Genomic DNA, 19155 nt, shown 5'->3' with positions numbered 1-19155 from the left:
GTGCCCTGTTGAGAGTGGAAACATGTTTGAATGGGGAAAAAAAGCACTACAATATTTATTAACACCCACCACTAGTCCTTGCCTTTATGGAGCTTATTGTTTAGTGACGAAGAGTCATTAAATGAGTAATTATATAAATAATTTTTTAACCACCGTTTTAAGAGTGGTGGGAGCCTAAGACAGAGGAACCTAACTTAGGGCTTCTCTGAAGATGTGATGCTGAGGCTTAAGCTAGATTTGAGCTCAATAGAATCAAACAGGCCTTCGGAAGGGGGTTGAGGGTGGTCAGGGGAGGGGCAGAGCTTTTCCAGTGGAGCAAACAAAGGCCCTGAGGCGAGAATGCTCATGACTGATTTGAAGAACCAAAGACCAGCCTAGCTATAGCATGAAGAGTTATGACATCTTGAAAACCCTTAGACATCTTAGATAGCTCTCACTCAGAGGCTTAAAGAAAGTGTAGTTTTCTATAGTACAGTAGAATGCAGTTTTTTATACTGTGGGAATTGGTTTTAAGTCCAGCCATGGTAGGTGACAGTCTTGCTTGACCCTGTGCTTTTCAGACCATGCCTGGAGTATTGTGTCTAGTACCGGATACCGTCTTACAAAGGACAGAGGTAAAGTGAACCAAACACATCCATGACTGTCTAATGTGAAGGAGCTAAAAATGTATCAATTGAGTTTTCCCTGAAAGACAAAGGGCTACTTGGCCTTGAGAAGGAAAGGTGGGGGAGTGACCTCAAGACCTCTAAATAGATGAAGGGTTTTCAGTGGAGACAGACTGAAACTTGGGACCCTAGAGGACCAGATAAGGACCAGTGGGTAGAAATTAGAGAGCGACAGATTTCAGCTTGCTCTCCAAAAAATGGAGCTGTGCAAAAGGAAGATAAACAGATACAGAGAACAGATTGGTGGTTACCAGAGGGGAAAGGAGTAGGGGGAGGTGGAAAGGGGCAAAGGGGGACATGTGTACAGTAACAGATGTCAACTAGACTTGGTAGTGAACACGACGATGTAGTCTATATAGAAGTCGAAATATAATACACCTGAAATTTATATGTTATAAACCAAAAAACCAAAAAAAAAAACCTGATCATCTTAAAAACAGCCAGAGAGAACAGATGGATTACCTGTGAAACAATAGTTTGATTCATAGCAATCCACCCAACAGTTATGATAGAAGTCAAAAGATAGTAGGATATCTTCAAAGTAGTAGGTTAAAAAAAATCAAATTTAAAAATTCATATCCTTCTAAACTGTTTTTCAAGAGTGAACATAAAATTAGAGTAATTTCTAATAGACCGAAAGAGACAGTTAACTTATCTGTGCTGAGAAGGAAAATGACCAAAGCATATATTACTTTTAGAAGAAGGAAATGGAGCTCTAAGGAAATAGTGAAGGAGCAATGTTTAAAATGGTAAAGTAGAACATGAAAGAGAGAAGGAGCAACCACCCAAATGCAGAACATGTTCATGTGTTCCTGTTTACTATTTATGGCAAACACTTCATATCACTGAATCCAGATATCAACCTTGTCATTATTTTTCCTATTTTTCATATAGGAAAACTCAGGCTCCAAGAGGTTCGGTTTCTTACGCAATGGGCATAGCGATAATGCCCAGATCTGTCAGGCTCTGAAGCCCAAGTTCTCATTACATTACACTGTGTCACCATATTTAAACACCGAAATACAAAAAGATGACAGTTAAAATCACCTGTTATAACACCTAGAGACGACAACTATTTACATGTTGGTGTATTTCCTTCCAGTTTTTTTTCCCATACATACATTTTATACAATCGGGATTTCCTTTATTTCATAAATATTTGTCAAAGACGTTTTTAAAAACGCCACACTCACCTTTAGGCTTTTCAAGTTTGGTAGTCAATGAATCTTGCCACTCTCTTGGCTGGAAATACCTTGGCCAGAGCTCTTTGGTCTAACTAATAATTAATTGTATTTTCTTTGCGTTTCTATTATGTGGTGTTGCTTTGAGCCAAAGTTGGTACAGCTGACAATCTTTACAATGTAAGTATTTTAAGTAGATGTTTTGAGAAGGACAATATGTAAACAGGGTCTCTGGTGGCTTCCAGAAGCCAGGCAAGAGTATTTATCTTAGATTGACTATTTGATTTTCCTCTTTCCCTGTCTTCAATCTTATTCTGCCTGTCAGAGCTGACAGCAATAGAGGCTATTTCGTGCATGGTTTCCGTGTCCCTCAGAACATGACAAGAAAAAGGCTACAGAAAGAACAAAGGTCCTTTCCAAGATCTAGGCCCCTTTTTTCTAATTGTCTGGTGGCTTTCCCTTTGCCCTCCCGTCATTTCTAATCCAGTCTATCTAAAATTGAGCTCATCTTGCCCCAGCAAACAGGCACCTCCTCCTGTGCACTCTACCATACCTTGATCTAGCCATTCAGGTCGAACACCTTTGGGTAATCTCTTAGTCACCTTTGACCTCTTCTCCACCCTGACTCTTCTCTCCAAGAGGAAGGAGTAATGGTAGATGCCAGGGAAAACAAATAGTCCTCCACGCAAGGGAACGGGGAAAGAAAGTGAAACGTTAGAAGATGTCTAGGAAAGTTTGCAATGTGATGTGATGTAATCCCACACTCCATAGCCAACGGAGACATTCAGTACAGATTTTCCTTGCTCCTCAATGATTTTGAATCAGATATGTGTAGTTATAATCATTACTATTATTATTTATTTGACACTATATACTGAGTCTGGCAAAAGGAAGATGACTCTGTAATATCAGAGGATAGTAGTCACCAAGAGATGAGCCACATTTCATGATTAAATAGTCTATAAATTAAGTTAAAGAAAAGCACAATAAATCAGCTTATTTATTGACTTCCATTTTGGCTGGTATGGCAGATGACTAACCCTTCCTCTGAAAACAAACATTCTGGATAAAATATTAAAAATTTTCCTAAATGCACTGATAGGCTGGCATGAAGGTAAGGGATATATGGGCCAAAAACCTAGTGAAGATAGAAAGGTAGAGCTGTAAGCAGGCAGTAAAGTCAACTTTGGCTTTGAAAGCATTTGCTGAACCCAGGGAAGTTGAGTGTGTTTGTGTATATATACATTGCATTTGTTTATATATCTATATTGCATTATATATATCTATATCTATCTATATATCTTTCTATCTATTGAGAAAGATTTATTTTAAAGAATTGGCTTACATGGTTGTAAAGGCTGGCAAGTCCAAAATCTACAGAACAGGCAGCAGGCTGGAGACCGTGGGAAGAGCTGATGTTGCAGCTTGAGTCCAAAAGCAGTCTGCTGGAAGAATTCCCTCTTTCTCAGGGAACCTCCGTTTATTTTCTCTTAAGGCCTTCAACTGATTGGATGAGGCCCACCCACATTATGGAGGGTAATCTGCTTTACTCAAAGTCTACTGATTTAAATGTTAATCTCATCTAAAAAATACCTTCATAGCAACATCCAGATGTGTTTGAGGAAATATCTGGTACTGTGGCCTAGCCAAGTTGACACATAAAATTAACCATCTCACTGAGCTTTTGGGTCTGGCCAAAGTGAAGACCCCAAAGAACTATGCCCACAGTATAAAAGTGAAGTTGAGAGGGGAGAAAAAAACCAACCCTCTCACCCTGAAGATTGGAAGAGAAGTTTCCTGTCCAAAACTTTGGCAGTGGATCAAGGGGGAAAAAATCTTTGCTGAGAATTGATAAGCAAACTCTCATGAGAGCTTATGCGGTCTAAATTCACCCTACCTGGCTGGGCTACAAAACCTTAAGCTGAGAATTTAGTTTAACATTTATCTGTTAATGCTTCTAAGCACCTGTCAGAGACAAACAAATCCTCTTGAAGAGCCCATGTTCATCCTGGGCTTCAATTATTCCCGAAGATAAAGTTCCAAGAAAAATGAGAAGCTTAGATTTAAAAAAAATATTACAAAGTCATGAACATGAACCAGTAGGAATGAGAGAATGTAGAACAGCTCAAAGACTTCATATGTTAGTATTGTCAGACACAGATGATAAAGGGAAGCTTAACATCCACTAGGATGGCTAAAATAAAAAAGATGGGTAAAAACAAGTGTTAGCAAGGATGTGAAGAAATTGGGACCCTCATACATTGCTGGTGAGAATTTAAAATGATGCACTCACTGAAAACAGTTTGACAGTTCTTCAAAAAGTAAAACATAGAGTTACCATATGATCCAACAATTCCACTCCTAGGGATATATTCAAGAGAAACGAAAACCTATGTCTCCACAAAAACTTGTACATGAATGTTCATAGCATTATTCATAATCGTCTCAAAGTGGAAACAACCCAAATGTCAACACTGATGAACAGATAAACAAAATGTGGTTCATCCATACAATGGAATATTATTCAGCCATTAAAAGGAATGAAGTAGGGCCAGCCCCATAGCTTAGCGGTTAAGTGCGCGCGCTCTGCTGCTGGCGGCCCGGGGTTCAGATCTGGGCGCGCACCGACGCACCGCTTCTCCCACCATGCTGAGGCCGCATCCCACATACAGCAGCTAGAAGGATGTGCAACTATGACATACAACTATCTACTGGGGCTTTGGTCGGGGGGAGGAAAAGGAGGAGGATTGGCAATGGATGTTAGCTCAGAGCCGGTCTTCCTCATCAAAAAGAGGAGGATTAGCATGGATGTTAGCTCAGGGCTGATCTTCCTCAAAAAAAAAAAAAAAAAAAGGAAGTAGTGATACATGCTACAACATGGATGAACCTTGAAAATATTATGCTAAATGTAAGAAGGCAGACACAAGAGGACACATATTGTATGATGCAATTTGTATATAATGTTCACAATAAGCAAATCTATAGTGACAGAAAGTAGGTTAGTGATTTCCAGGGGCTGGGGGAAGAGGAGAATGGTGACTGTTAATGGATACGGGGTTTCCTTTGGGGAGATGAAAATGATCTGGAATTATATAGGGGTAATGGTTGTACAACTCTCTGAATATACTAAAAACCACTGAATTGTACATTTTAAAAGGGTGAGTTTTGTGCTATGGAAATTATATCTCAATAAATCTTATAAAAATAGGAGCAGAGAACAAGAAAATATTTTTTACAAACAAATAGAAACTTCTAAAAATGAAAACAAAAATAATTGAAATGAAAAACTCAGTGATTGAGTTTAATAGCAGATTAGACATAGCTGGGAGAGAATTATTGAATTGGAAAAAATTATCCAGAACACAGTGTAGAAAGACAAAGATGGGATATATGAGAGAAAAATTAAGTGACATAATGGGAAAGGAGAACAAATGTCTAGTAATTACAGAAGGAGAAGAGGGAGTGAGTGGGCAGAATTAATATTTGAAAATATAGTTGCTGGAAGTATTCCAGAAATGGTGGAAGAACCATCCACAGATTCAAGAAACCCAACAACTCTCAAGCAAAAACAGAATACACGTTAAATTTTCTGGGGAAAGCTGTACATCTATTTGTCTACTTTTCTGGACTAGTCAATAAGCAAACTAAAATGAATTTCTAGCGTGATCAGTAAGAGAATATAAGTAAATTGAATAAATTCAAAACTAGTACAGAAGAAAAATTAGAAGTCAAGAAAGGATAGAAAAAGAAACAGAACTGGGGCAAAAAATGGAAAGCACAAAATAAGATTGTAGATATCAATCCTGCTCCTCTCATCCCTCACAGGGGTTCCTGAGAGTACCCCCCATAAACTTCGTGCACAGGAAATCGGAGTCTGTTTCCAGGACATCCTGGTCTGTGAAACTGGTACAACCACTGTGGAAAACAATTGAGTACTACCTAGTTAGGTTGGACTTGTGTGTGCCCTTTGACACAACAATTTTACTATTAGATATAAACTCTAGAGACAGTCTTGCTTATGTATACCAGGGGGTATATATGATGTTTATCAACAGTAGACTGGATAAATAAATTGTGACATTTTACCCAATGGAATGTTATACAACAGTGAAAAAAGACGGTAGCTACATGCATCCACATGGATGCACTGCAAAAACATAATAGCAAAAGAAGCAAAGCACAGGAGAATACAAAAAGTGAGTCCATTCAGATAAAGTTCCAAAACAGGCAAAACTATATACCACGTTGCTGTATATACTTATACACATATATGTATATATACATACATATCTTTATAGTCATGTACACGTAGGGGCATATACATAGGGGCAATGCTATAAAAAGTATAAGAAAGTAATTAATACAAAATTCAGGATAGTGAATTACATGTGGAGATCGGGGAAGGGAAGAGGATGCAATAGAGGCTCTAAGGCACCACTAATGTTCTATTTATGAGTGGTGTGTTTCTGGATGTTCAGTTTATTATTTTTCTTCAAATTATACACATTCTTTATATAATATTTTTAATTTATGCTATATTTCACAATGAAAACATTCATTTAAAACAGATTACTCAACAAAATGTGTTCAAAGGAGGTGTGGGGTGTATTAATTAGATGTTTTCTGAAATGTTTGCAAAAACAGCTTTTAAGAAAAATTATGTTTAAGCACAACTGAAGATTAAGAAAAAAACCAGTCAGAAAACTTTTCTGTTTCCTGAATTGTCCCCTGGAAAAGGTACACATTACCTGGGTTTTCTGTTTGTCAGTCTCTTAAAGTTGGGCGGTCGGGGGTGAGGGAGGAGACTGCTGTTCACGGCGGAAAGAGAGGCTACTGCCGGGCCTGCCTTGTCTGTCTGTCTGTCTTGAATCTCCTGGTCTGTATTTCTCTATCTGGATTCCCACCCAAATTCCTGACAGAAGCTCGGTTATCCACTCTCACGCTGATGTTGTAACAAGAAGTGCCTGTTGCCCACAAAGGGACTGGGTCAGAGGAAGAGGATGGAGGGAGGCGGGGCAGAGGAGGGAAGGAGATGGAGGAGGAGGGGGCTTTAAGCTAGAGCCCTTAGCAGGAGTAAATGTGAGGAGACGGAAGGACACCACTTGGCCAGCGGATGTAGAAGAAAGGCAAAGCTGTAGCGTGGCCTGTGCGGTCCTCAGCCAGGAGTGGGGGAATGCTGATCTCCTGGGAAGCTGCCTTGTGATTCAGCGTGAAGAAACAGGACCTGAGATGCTTGAGCTCTGGGTGGGCTGAGGCGGTCGTCTTGGCAGCTTGTTCTCGACAGTGGTACCCATGCACCCCGCAGCCCGGCTGGACTGGTCATAGAGCTGCAGGGCCGGACGCGCTGCCCTTCCACAGGTAACTCCTGCAGCCTCCTCTGGGGGTTCACACTAGATAGTACTCCTAACCAACCCAGGGGCGTAGAGCGTTTTATTACAATGAGAGACAGTCTTTGGGAAGGGACCACAGAAGCCCAGACCCCGGGTCCGGAAACATGGATGATCCGCTCTGCTCTCTTAAAGCTGCAGTGTTACTTTGAGCCTCAAGGTGGTACAGCAGCACAGTCTACGGCTTACAAAAAGCCTAAATTAAACTTTGCAAAATGCCTGACTGCTTGAACCATTTCTCAGTCTCTTGCGGGCATTCCTTGTTTCAAACAGGCTGGCGCCTAATCTAGCCTGACTTTTTAGGTCTTTTCTCACTGATCTATCCACTTCTGCCCCCAGACAACATCTGGATCATTTTCTCAATTCTTTGGTCCCTTCTTCTGCTCAGGTTCACCCCTCAGTTTCAGGTCAGAGCTGCTGCCCTGTGGTCACAGGACCTGTCCTCACAGGTACCACCTGGTCAGTACCAGGCACACAGGAGAGATAAGTCCAAGGGTCTCCTCAGACAGTCACATCCTGCTCAGATGAGCAGACTGCAGACTGTCACCACCAGCATTCCTCATGTGTTCAAGCCACCTCCTTCCTCATTTTACCCATTCCCACCTGCCTCATACATCCTCAGTCACTCCTCAGTAGCCTTTTTGAAATTTTCTATTTGTTTTTCATCATGCCCGTGCCACTTATAATTAGCTTTAATTCTAAGTGTACTCCAAATTTAACTCCAAATTCCTTCTCTGCTCAAAATGTCACCAATATAGTCCTCTCTGACTATGTGTGTGAATAGCAACTACCTTTCAGCACTCTTCATCCCTTGACATTGCTTTATTTTCCTTCTTAGCCCCCTTTCCACCTGAGGTAGGTATACACTTCTTATCTCTTCATCCCCTAGAGCGTAAGCTCCCTGAGAGCTGGAACTTCGCTCATTTTGTTCTCTGTTGTGTCCTCAGCACTAGAATAGTGTCTGGCATGTAATAGGCACTTGAGGAATGTTTGTTGAATGAATGGATGGACGGGTGGATGGACAGATGGTGGATGGACAGATGGAGGGATGGATAGATGGATAGAGAGTTTCACCCCTCCCTGACAGGCCATTGGAAAAAGCAGTGCACTGGGAGTTTGGAGTCTGGGGTTCTGGCTCTAGTTGAGCCATTAGTCACTTGTAAACTTTGAGCAAGTCACTTGATCTCCCAGTGTGGCCTGTTTCCTAATCTGTACAATGAGTGGGCTGGACTTCATGATCTGAAGTCCCTTCCTGCCCTGACAATTTTTGGTTTTATATTTCCAAAAGGGGCCAAGACCTTAAGCCAGGTGACAGACAGCATGCATTCTTGGCAGGAAACTGTTGCAAGTAATAACCTAGCATCGTAAGATGCATTTATGTATGTGGATAAACAAATGCCTAATTGCTTCATAATCTTTAAGTCTTTAAAAAATCATTTTCCTAAGAAAATCTTGTATGTATTAGTCTTTGCTTATATTTCCGTTTTGACCTCTGGCTCCATGTATTAATAATTCTGATTTTTCTGACAAATAAAGGTTTTTTTAAAAAAACTTCTTATTCTTCATTTGGAATTTTCCTTGGTTATTTCTTCTCCTTAGTAATTTATGACTATACAAAGAATTGAGAACGTTCTATAGCAGACACACCTACAGATTCCTCATTTTGGAAAATTAGTAACATTATTTTGGGAAATACGTCAGGCTTTTAGTGTGCTTCCAACATGGTCAATAGGTTTCGAAATAAAATAATAATAAAAAAACTCTTACCTTTGAAAAAGAACTAGCACATTATGCCATGATTTTCCTCTAGCTGTTTGGTTGTGGTTGTTTTGTAGGATTGGTACATGTCTAGTGTCTAGAAAACCTTAAAATAGTTTTTAAATGAATGGTCAGTGGCATGTGAGAGAAAAAACTCACGTCCTGAGATAGAGGTGGAACCACAAGAAAGCAGTTCTGTCTTTCTTATCCAAGGGAGAAAATCTAAACGAGCTTGAGGGCAAAAGGCAATGCCTTTCCTGTCTAACCTGATGGATTCTCCAAGTCCCCAATTTTAATGTTTATTCTTTGCTCTTTATTATGGAAAAAAAAAATTGACACCTGTGGTAGAATAACCTCCCTAGTATGTCCAGGTCCTGATCCCCAGAACCTGTGAATATGTTACCTTAAATGGCAAAGGGACTTTGCAGATGTGATAAAATTAAGGACCTTGAGATGGGGAGATTATCTTGGATTATTCGGGTGGTCCCAATCTAATCTTCTTAAACTGGGAGAATCTTTCCCAGCTGTAGTCAGAGGGAAGGTATGATTTGAGACGAAGAATTGAGAGTTGCAACATTGCTGGCTTTGAAGATGGAGGAAGGGACCAAGAGCCAACGAGCACAGGCAGCTTCTAGAAGCTGGAAAAGGCAAGGAAATGGATTCTCCCTTAGAGCCTCCTAAGAAATTCCCAAAAGAAATTCAGCCCTGATGATACTTAGATTTTTAACCCAGTGAGACTCATGTCAGACTTCTGATCTACAGAACTGTAAGATAATAAATTTGTGTGGTGTTAAGCCACTAAATTTGCGGTAATTTGTTACAGCAGCAATAGAAAACTGATACATTACCTTCTTGTTTGAACAAACGCTTTGAGCTCCACAGAGTAAAAGAGGAGAGGCCGGGCTGGGAGTCTAGAGCTGTGCCATCCAGTACGATAGCCACTAGCCACATGTAGCCACTGAGCACTTGAAATGAGACTAGTTCAAGTTCAGATGTGCTCTAAGTGAGGAATACACATAGATTTCAAAGATTTAGTATGAAAAGAATCTTATTAATCATTTATCCTTACTGATTACATGTTGAAATGATACTCTTGGATTTTGATTTAAATGAAATATATTATTAAAATTTATTTCATATATTTTTTTTAACTTTTAAAAAATGAAAACTACACACATGGCTTGCATTTGTGGCCCACATTGTATTTCTTTTGGCCAGTGCTGCTGGAGAGCATCACTGAGGGATAAGAGGTGGTCGTAGCAATGGCAGACAGTTCTCCAACCAATGGTGAGCTGTGATGAGAATATTCAGGGAGAGGTTTCCAACAGGGAAGGACAGGCTTTCTTGCATCTTCCTGTACTGGACTGTAAGAGAAGGTGTTGCGTGGGTCTTTCTATCCTCAGCACCTAGCAGAGGAGCTGGCATATGTTCAGCATCTGTTTGCGAGTGTGCATTTGATGTTGCTGACCTTGGAAGGTGCTTTGACAAGGCACAACGAGGTGGTAAATTTGTCTTGCACAATGGTCCTGAAGGCACTAGAAACTGCGGTGTAACAGAAAACAGGATGCAACAACTAGGTCTCTTCCCTTTTGACCAGTATTTGTCACCCTACCTTACCTCTCCTGGACAGGGTCAGTTAGCATTTCCAGGAAAGAAAGATGTCAAAAGACTTAGACATCAAAAGGCAGCTTCAGATATCTGAGCCCAAATACCGAGAAGCATTCCATGTAGTGATTTCTCTTTGGCCTATTTTATCTCTGTGGCAATTTCTCAGTAAATGCAGAGAAAAATGGCTTGAGCTTAGAATCAGGAGACAAACACTTTATTTGAAATTTTTCTTCTCCTCTGATTTGCTCTATGATCAGGTTAGCTTCCTGTAGTTCCCTTCATCACGCCTGTGTAAGGAGGCAAATATTTATATTTATCGGTACCGAGCACTGTGAGGATTAATTAGTGACTCTAATTAGAAGTATTTTTTTAAATATCAGGAACAATTTGCCTCAGGAACAAATTATCCTGGCACAGGATTTGGGGTTCTGATCAGTTGCTTCCCTACAGCCCTGCCTTTGACATTTGCGAAATCTATTGTGGTTCAATAGCTATTATAGGTCCAAAATGCCATATTTGAAAGTGTCCGCCCTGGTTATATGCAGCTAAATGTTGCTGTTTTTTTTCCCCTGTATGATGTCATTTGCTTAACTCAAATGAACTTTGTGCCATTAAAAATGGGGAAATACAATTGATTTCAATGCCATTTGAGTCTGTTTTGAGGTATTGCGGACGGAAATATCCTGGTTACTTGGTTGGGATGATTCATGTAGTAGAGGAGTCTGGGGAATAAACTTTATCTTGTCCTTGTCTTTATTTTTGTTTTCTATATGGAAACTAATCATTTGAGGTTGGCAATGTGGATTTGGGCTAAATTTCTTCAATAAATTTTTTTCCGTGGTTCTCTACTTCAGACCAAAAATCTCCAGCTCCAGGCTGTTTTCCAAAAGCAAACCTACTCATGGGCCTTCTGAAAGACTGCTAGCCTGTCAGATATTACAGTCAGTTCTCTCCTGGGGTTAGTTGGGCTCAGAATTCATTGCATTTTAGTCAAGACAGAGAGTGTTACAATTTATTCTCAGGAGCGAGAAAGTGAATTAGTCATGACAATGCTGTCAGAGGAGACTGTTGCCTGGTACAAGGGCTGAACTCATTAGTCTGACCCTATTGCTGAGGCCTGGCATGGGTGACCAGTGCAGAAATGCTGATGGCCAGGTAATTGAAGACAGCATGTGTTCATATTCATAGCCCCTATTCTCAGTGATGTCTTGAGCAGACAGTATGGCTGGTTTGGTTAAATACACACACATAACACACACAGAGTTATGTTTTTCCTGATGCTTAAAGAAAGTCTGTAAGTTAAGACAAATGATATGGCCTGGGAGTAACTGACCATCCTGTCACCATGAAAATGTCATATCCACGGGAAATGAATAACATACCCACCAAAGAACAGGCTATATAAATGAAGAGATCAAGGCATTAACTACCCACAGAGAAAATAATAGGGACACGATCCAACTGCTCCATAATAGTCTATAGCAAACTATTCTAATGATATGGGTAAGATTTGTAATAACCGTATATGTTTATCCTCTACAACTAAACTATTTTAATAGTCCCAAGGCTCTTATTTAAAATTGAAGACCACTCATTTGTTAAAATTATGTTTTTTTTAACTTACCAAATATAGAGTAAAGATCTTAGGGTTTGGGAGAATACCGTTAGACCATGTACAACCAAGTGCAGTTGGATTAAGCTTTGAAGACGTGCTTGTTACATCCCCTCTCTTGCTCCCTTCCTGGTGAATGAATAGCTTTTGTTGATGTAGTGTTCAGTTCATTTAATGTTCACTGTGAGGGCTGCTGGCAAGCAATGTCTTTTATTCCCCTTTCATTTTCTTTATTTTGCTAGCTCTCAGAGCTGGAGGCCGTAGGTCAGTCGGTTATCATCATCACTATTTAAAGGTTATCTTTGCGAATGTGATTGTACTTGAGGGTTGTCAAAACTGGAGGAAATATGGCCTTTGGTGAATGGCCATGGAATAATATGACAACATTTTCAGAGTGGCCCAGCCCTGGGAATGCCACTCATGGGCCAGGCAGGTATGCGGCAATCATTTTCATCCTCGGAGCCACTGGCACCCACGTGTGGAGGGAGGTAGACATTTCGTTGGCCATTTGTTTTTCTGCTTAAACAAATATGTCTGGATTGCAGCCTTTTAAAAGACTGCACAGGCACCTGCAATGGAATCACTTGCTTAGCTTCCTCGACCAGCTGGTTGATGAGTCTCACACCAGACCTACTGAATCCCAATTTCTTTACGTAGACTTTTAATCTCAGAATAGTTGTAGAGTTACAGAAAAATTGCAAAGATAGTACAGACAGTTCCCATTTATGCTACACCCAGTTTTCTTTATTAATATCCTACATTAGTATGGTACATTTGTTATAGTTAATGAACCAATATTGATACATTATTATTAACTAAAGTCCATACTTAATTCATATTATGTCCTTTTTCTCTTACAGGATCCTATCCAGGATACCACATTACATTTAACTGTCATGTAAATGTCTCCTTAGGCTTTTCTTTGCTGTGACAGTTTCTCAGACTTTCCTTGTTTTTGATGACCTTTGAGAGTTTTGAGGAGTACTGGAGAGTATTGTAGAATGTCTCTTAATTGGAATTTACTTGATGTTTTTCTCATGGTTAGACCAGGGTTATGGGTTTTTGGTTGGGTTTAAGGCACAGAGGTAAACTGTCCTTCTTGTCACATCACATCAGAGGAATGTACTATCAACATGATGCACTGTTGATGTTAACCCTTGATCACCTGGCTGAGATGGTTTTGACAAGTTTCTCCACTATAAAGTTATTCTTTTTCTCTTACTTTTTATACTATACTCTTTGCAAAGAAGTCATTGTGGGTAGTCGACACTCAAGGAGTGGGGCGTTATAGTCCACTTCCTTGAGGGAGGGAGTAGCTACATAACTGTTTGGAGTTCTTCTGTATGGGAGATTAGTCTATTCTCCTACATTTATTTATCTATTTAATCATTTATTTATATCAGTATGGACTCATGGATATTGGGTTATAATGAAATACTACTTTGTTAATCAAATTACTCTACCTTTGTCCATTGGGAACTCTTTCAATTGGCTCCCGTATCCCTTTGATATATTCCCATAGTTGTGGGTTTTTGGGTGCACTTCTGGGACTTCCTGCTACTAAAAGATGCTCCAAGAATCCACATTTGTAACAGGCTCCAACATACTCCAAAAGGCAAGATTTATCATTTTCACCATTGAAACCAGAAATTTCCAAATGGCCTGCTTATTGGTGGATGCGGAACACAAAATAGTTAAAAAAAAAGCCTCGTAGAATAATTTGTATCTTCAAAACCTCCCTCAGCTTGTTTGTAACCTCTACAGCCAAGGCATGTACACAGAGGCAGTTATTCAAATCCAATCGAGAGACCAGGACTCATCTGAGGAGAATCATCAATGACACATTTTCCTGGGAGTTGCAGGGCTTCTGGGCCACACGCACGTTGCTGGGTGAGGGCAGCAGTTGTTCTGAGTGTGCCCACTGCCTATCAAAGAGGATCTTGAACCCCATCAGCTGCTTCCTTGGGACTTGCTAGTGACTTCCCTGAGAGGGAGGGTCAGAAAAGATCCATAGACAGCAAACCTGAAGGGTGGCTGTGGAGTGCGGCTAGGGTGTCATTCAGAGAGGAGCTGTGCGGGGCAAGGCCAGGGTTGTGGGTGAGCCTGTGCTACAGGAATGGGAATGAAGCAACTGTGCTTGCATAGGATATTAAGTGTGTGTCTGTGTCTGTGTGTCTACTCTGACTTGCACATGGGTAAACATTTCCTCCATCTTCCCTGATCACTGCCATCTACCTTTATAACTGGATCAGATTTGAGAGCCTGTTGCCACAGAATGAGCATGCTGTGTTGACACGTTGAATCCATGGAGGTACATCTAATACCCATTTCAGATTCTTGTTGAACACTGTATGGTGGTGAAGCAAATGCAACCACAGCACACAGAATCCCCTCAGCACGAAGGTAACTGGCACCTGCTTTTCTTGGCTCTTCCTTGGTGTCCATATTTGCCTTGGCTCCTCTGCCATTGCTGAACATCTGTTTACTTCTTCAGAATGCATCTGGTAGTGTTTCTAATCAGTAATAACAACAAATTACACCTACTCCTTCACATTACGGCCTTTTTAAACTGCTGAATGTCTGGTCTCATGGGCAGGAATCGCTTGTCAGTTATTATTGTGTACACCCCATTTTATCCATTTCGATTATTCCTCCTCCTCTCTAGCCCAGGTCACTCTCCCTGCCTCCCCCTGACACACACATCCTGCTCCATTCTGCAGAGCACATATAAGAACTTCCTCCAGGTAATCTTCCTCTGGCAGGCTACATTGTCAGCAGCAGCTGGCCTCCAGGTATGATTCTTGGCACACTCTACAGAATTCTGGAAGCATTTGTGCTTTTTAGCACTTCAGCGGCTATTGATTATTTTTATTGGGTATTGGGGGTGTTGTGTTTTGTCTCACAAGGTTTTTTCCCATCTGTTGCTGGGCTTGAGTTTATGGCAGAGATTCATTTGAAATGGGATTGCTGTCTGTTTTTTCCATTTGAGGCAAGAGTGCATATGGGCTCTACTTTTAATTCTCTTGCTGCCACCTGGGAGGAATTTGTCATCTCATTCCTAAAGTAAAGAAGAAAAAGAACCACATCTGAAATCATCTAATGCCAATTTGTGCCAACAACACTGGGACAGCAACTCCAACAATTTGTGTGATTATCTATGTCTAGAAAAGATCTGTCAGTGGGAAGACATCCTTTGAGTTTCCACTCAAAGTCTGTAATAATGATGATAAAAGTAATGTTAGCAACAGCAATAAAGTAACTTACATTTGTTGAATGCTGTCTAGTTGATAAAAATCCTTTCACATAGTTCAGTTTTCACAATAACTTTATGAGGTAGATATACCACTTTCATTTTACAGCGGAGGAAACTGATGTTGAAGGGTTTTTTTCTCCTTCAAACTCATAAAACTCCTAAAGGTGTACAATGATTATTTGACTGGAGAAGCTAGGTAAATAAACCAAGCAACCAAATTACAAAAGGGCTAGTATCAAATGGATGGAGACACAAGTAAGGATGAACCATCTTCATGTGTCTTTGTGGATTTGAACAAAGTGCTAGGGGTCTTGCCTCTAGGATGGTGACCCATCCTAGAGGTTCTTGCCCAAGATCTGCCTCCTCGCCTGTTTCTCCTGGGTCCTCTCTCCTGGCCTCAAGGCTGCTGTGCACTTCTCCTTGGCAGTTCCTCTCCAGGCCTACCCCCCACGGAGGAGGTACTTTCCTGTCTGTTCCCCAAGGATACTCCTCTGGGCTTCCAGCCACCCAGCACTGACCTTGAAGTCACCTCTTTTATTCCCTTCCTCCGGGAATTCTCAGTGGGATTCCGTGCTAACCCCTTACCCATTTCTTCTTCCCAAACTGTCAGAGAGCATCTAGAATGCTACCCAACTATTAAGGCAGGTTCTAGTCTTCAGTGAAGCCTGACTTTTTACGTATTCAAATGCTGACACCTGGCTCTTGGGTCCTACCCTGCTGTGGTTGCCAAGGCTCATGGGCTGGCTGGGTTCATCATCAAAAGGGTCCCTTCTTTCTCATGGCCAATCAGGGGTATACCCAGAGGCAGAGGGTAGTGCAGGCATTTCTTTGGGAGTTCCTCTCCTTCGGACAATGGAAGCCCATCTTGCACAGGCTTCCGGAAGTCCCCTTTCATCTTGGCTTTTTGCCGACTCTCCCTTTCTATCTCTCCCCTTCAGGTCCTGCTTCACCCAGCAGCGGTGATAGCTTCCCTTCTTGTTTAGGTGTGGACACGCCCTGTTAACTCTACATCCTTAATGTTCTTCAGAGCCAAGTACCCATAAGATAAAACAACAACAAAAAACTCCTCTTGCGTATCCAAGTTGATAAGTATTATGCCAAGACCTTTCCACCCTGAGCACACACAACACACAAACCAGGGGTGAGATTGGGAGGGTTTGGGTGAACAGAAGTTCATCTTACGCCATTAGTGATCTCCAGTAGCCTGGAGGATTCCCAGGTCTATCTAGTTTTGGAGCCAGTGTTATATAGGGACCCCTGAAGCAGGATACATGTGCCCCTCACCTCTGTTTCTTTTAAAACAATCACTTCCTTTGGCAGCAAGTTCCTGCTTCTCATGTGAGGGACACCTCCATCTCCTGGGAGCGGAGCAAAGATGACTAACATCCCAGAGCCCAGTGGTGACTGCTCATACTTCCCATGTGTCTATCTGCCCCAGGTTTTCTTGATGACTCATGCCATTCCCTATATTCTGTTTCTTGCAAACCTTCCTTGAAGAGTTATTCAAATATTGTGCCAGACAGTATGAGGGTGGTGGTGCAAATAATGGAAAGGTTTTGTTTTTGCTCTCCTGAGACCCATATCGCAAGGGAGAGGTAGCTGGTAGATAGTCATTTTCATAATTTACATTTCCTTTGATTATTTGTTTGTTTGCATTTCTGTTGACTAGAGTGTTAAGAAAACTCCAGAGGAGGGAGAGTTGAGCTTTGATGTAGACTTTTCTTGTGAGAGATAGAATTTGGTCATGACCTTGAAGGATGTCTAGGACTGTGACTGGCAGGAATATACAGTTGAAAGAATGGTCATGCACAGCAGAGCACAGGAGTGTGTGTTGGGGGTTGTCCTCACAGACCCTAAGTAGACCCATGTGACTACTCATATGGCTAGTGTGGTACTTGTGGGTGATGTGGGGAAAAGGAATGGAAAAGGACATTGGAGTGATGCTGTTGAGGGCTTCCATAGTAGAGGAGTGTCTTCCAGTTATCCCAGTGTTAACAGCATAAAAGTACTTCGTATATACGTTACAAATATCCGGTATAATTCTTTGCAGGGGGAAGGCAGCTATCGCTCACCACTATACTGTCACTTCCAGCGTTGAGCTTTTTAGAAGATGTGGAAAAAAAATTCACCAGTATCCTTGTACCTGTGTGGAATTTTTTTTTCCGTCAAAGTGAATGATTTATTTTATTTGTTTAAGTCTGTTTTGACTTTGTAAATGGCTTTATGCCCTTTTATTTTTGTTTTGTGCTTGTAGCCTGCGTGTTTGGGGGCTTAAGAATGCAGGCTCAGGGGCAAATCTGCCTGGGGTTAATCTCAGCTCTGCTGCTTCCCAGAGGTGCAATGATGGGCCAATTACCTACTCCCCTGTTTTTTGGTTTCTTTATCTATAGAATGGAGGTAATAATAGTATGCACATTTCAGGGTTATTGTGAGGATTAAATGAAATTATATATGTAAAAGCTCTTACTGCCTGACACAGAGTAAACGATATGTATTCGCTATCGTTATTACGCTTTTAAAAACTAAATGACTTATTCATATTGGTATTGAAAGAATTGAGAGAGTAATATATACACACGGTGAAGCAACAACCACAACCACAACCCTCTATTAGTCCCAGAGGGTGAATAGTAAATGAACCCTCCCCACCCCCCGCCCCAGCCTCCCAACACTTCCCCGGCCTGAGGCATCACTGTTCCGTGTCTCGTGTACCCTTCCAGAATCCATTTGCGTTTCTAGAGCATATATGTGTGTGTGTGCCTCGGTCTCTCTGAATCTGAAATATATGTGTGTGTATGTGTATGTGTGTGTGTGTGCACGTATACACACATGTGTACATGTATGTATCATTTTGCACCTTGTATTTTCACATTATAACATATTTTAGTGCTCATTCCCATATCGGCAACGTGGACCTATGTAATTCTTTTAAATGATGACAACAAAGTATTTCACTTAAGATATATAAACCCAGTCCCTTATAAACGCAATATTAAGATTGCTTCCAGGGGCTGGCCCTATGGCATAGTGGTTAATTTCCACATGCTCCGCTTTGGCGGCCCAGGTTCACGTGTTCAGATCCTGGGCACAGACCTACACCACCCGTCAGCCACGCTGTGGTGGAGACCCACATTTAAAGTAGAAGAAGATTGGCAACAGGTGTTAGCACAAGGCTAATCTTCCTCAGCAAAAAAGAAAAGAGACTGCTTCCAGTCTTTGTGTAACAAATGACGTTCCAATGATCATTTTCATACATTTTCATTTTGGTGGGTATTATCAAATTGTAAAGTATGAGGTGAGTTCTGTCTTTCCATAAACTCTTCAGAGCAATCTACATCTTTCACTCACGCTTTGTGAGGCAGATTTACTGTGGGGGATGTGACATGAGGTGTATCCAGCTTCAAGGTGGTGTAGAAGAAACAGAGGTTACCCGTGTGAGAGGTACAAGGAGAATGTTTTTAGTGAAGAAAATCCCTCTGACGGAATAGTATTACCCTTAAAATATTTCCTTTGAAAAAATTTTGTTATATTAAGCACAAAAACGGAATGCACATTTTTATTTGTTGTTACTGCGTCTGCTGCTTTCTTAATGTACTTTAAAACAAACCCATGAGTTAAAAAAAAAAAGACGAGGAAGAAACGTCTGTGTACAAGTAGGTGAACATCCTAACATGTTCCGTTAGTTTAAAAA

This window comes from Diceros bicornis, chromosome 9 (genome assembly GCF_020826845.1).
Source record: "Diceros bicornis minor isolate mBicDic1 chromosome 9, mDicBic1.mat.cur, whole genome shotgun sequence".
Lineage (NCBI taxonomy): Eukaryota > Metazoa > Chordata > Mammalia > Perissodactyla > Rhinocerotidae > Diceros > Diceros bicornis.
The sequence above is the reverse complement of the archived record's forward strand: the minus strand, read 5'-3'. Positions refer to the sequence as shown.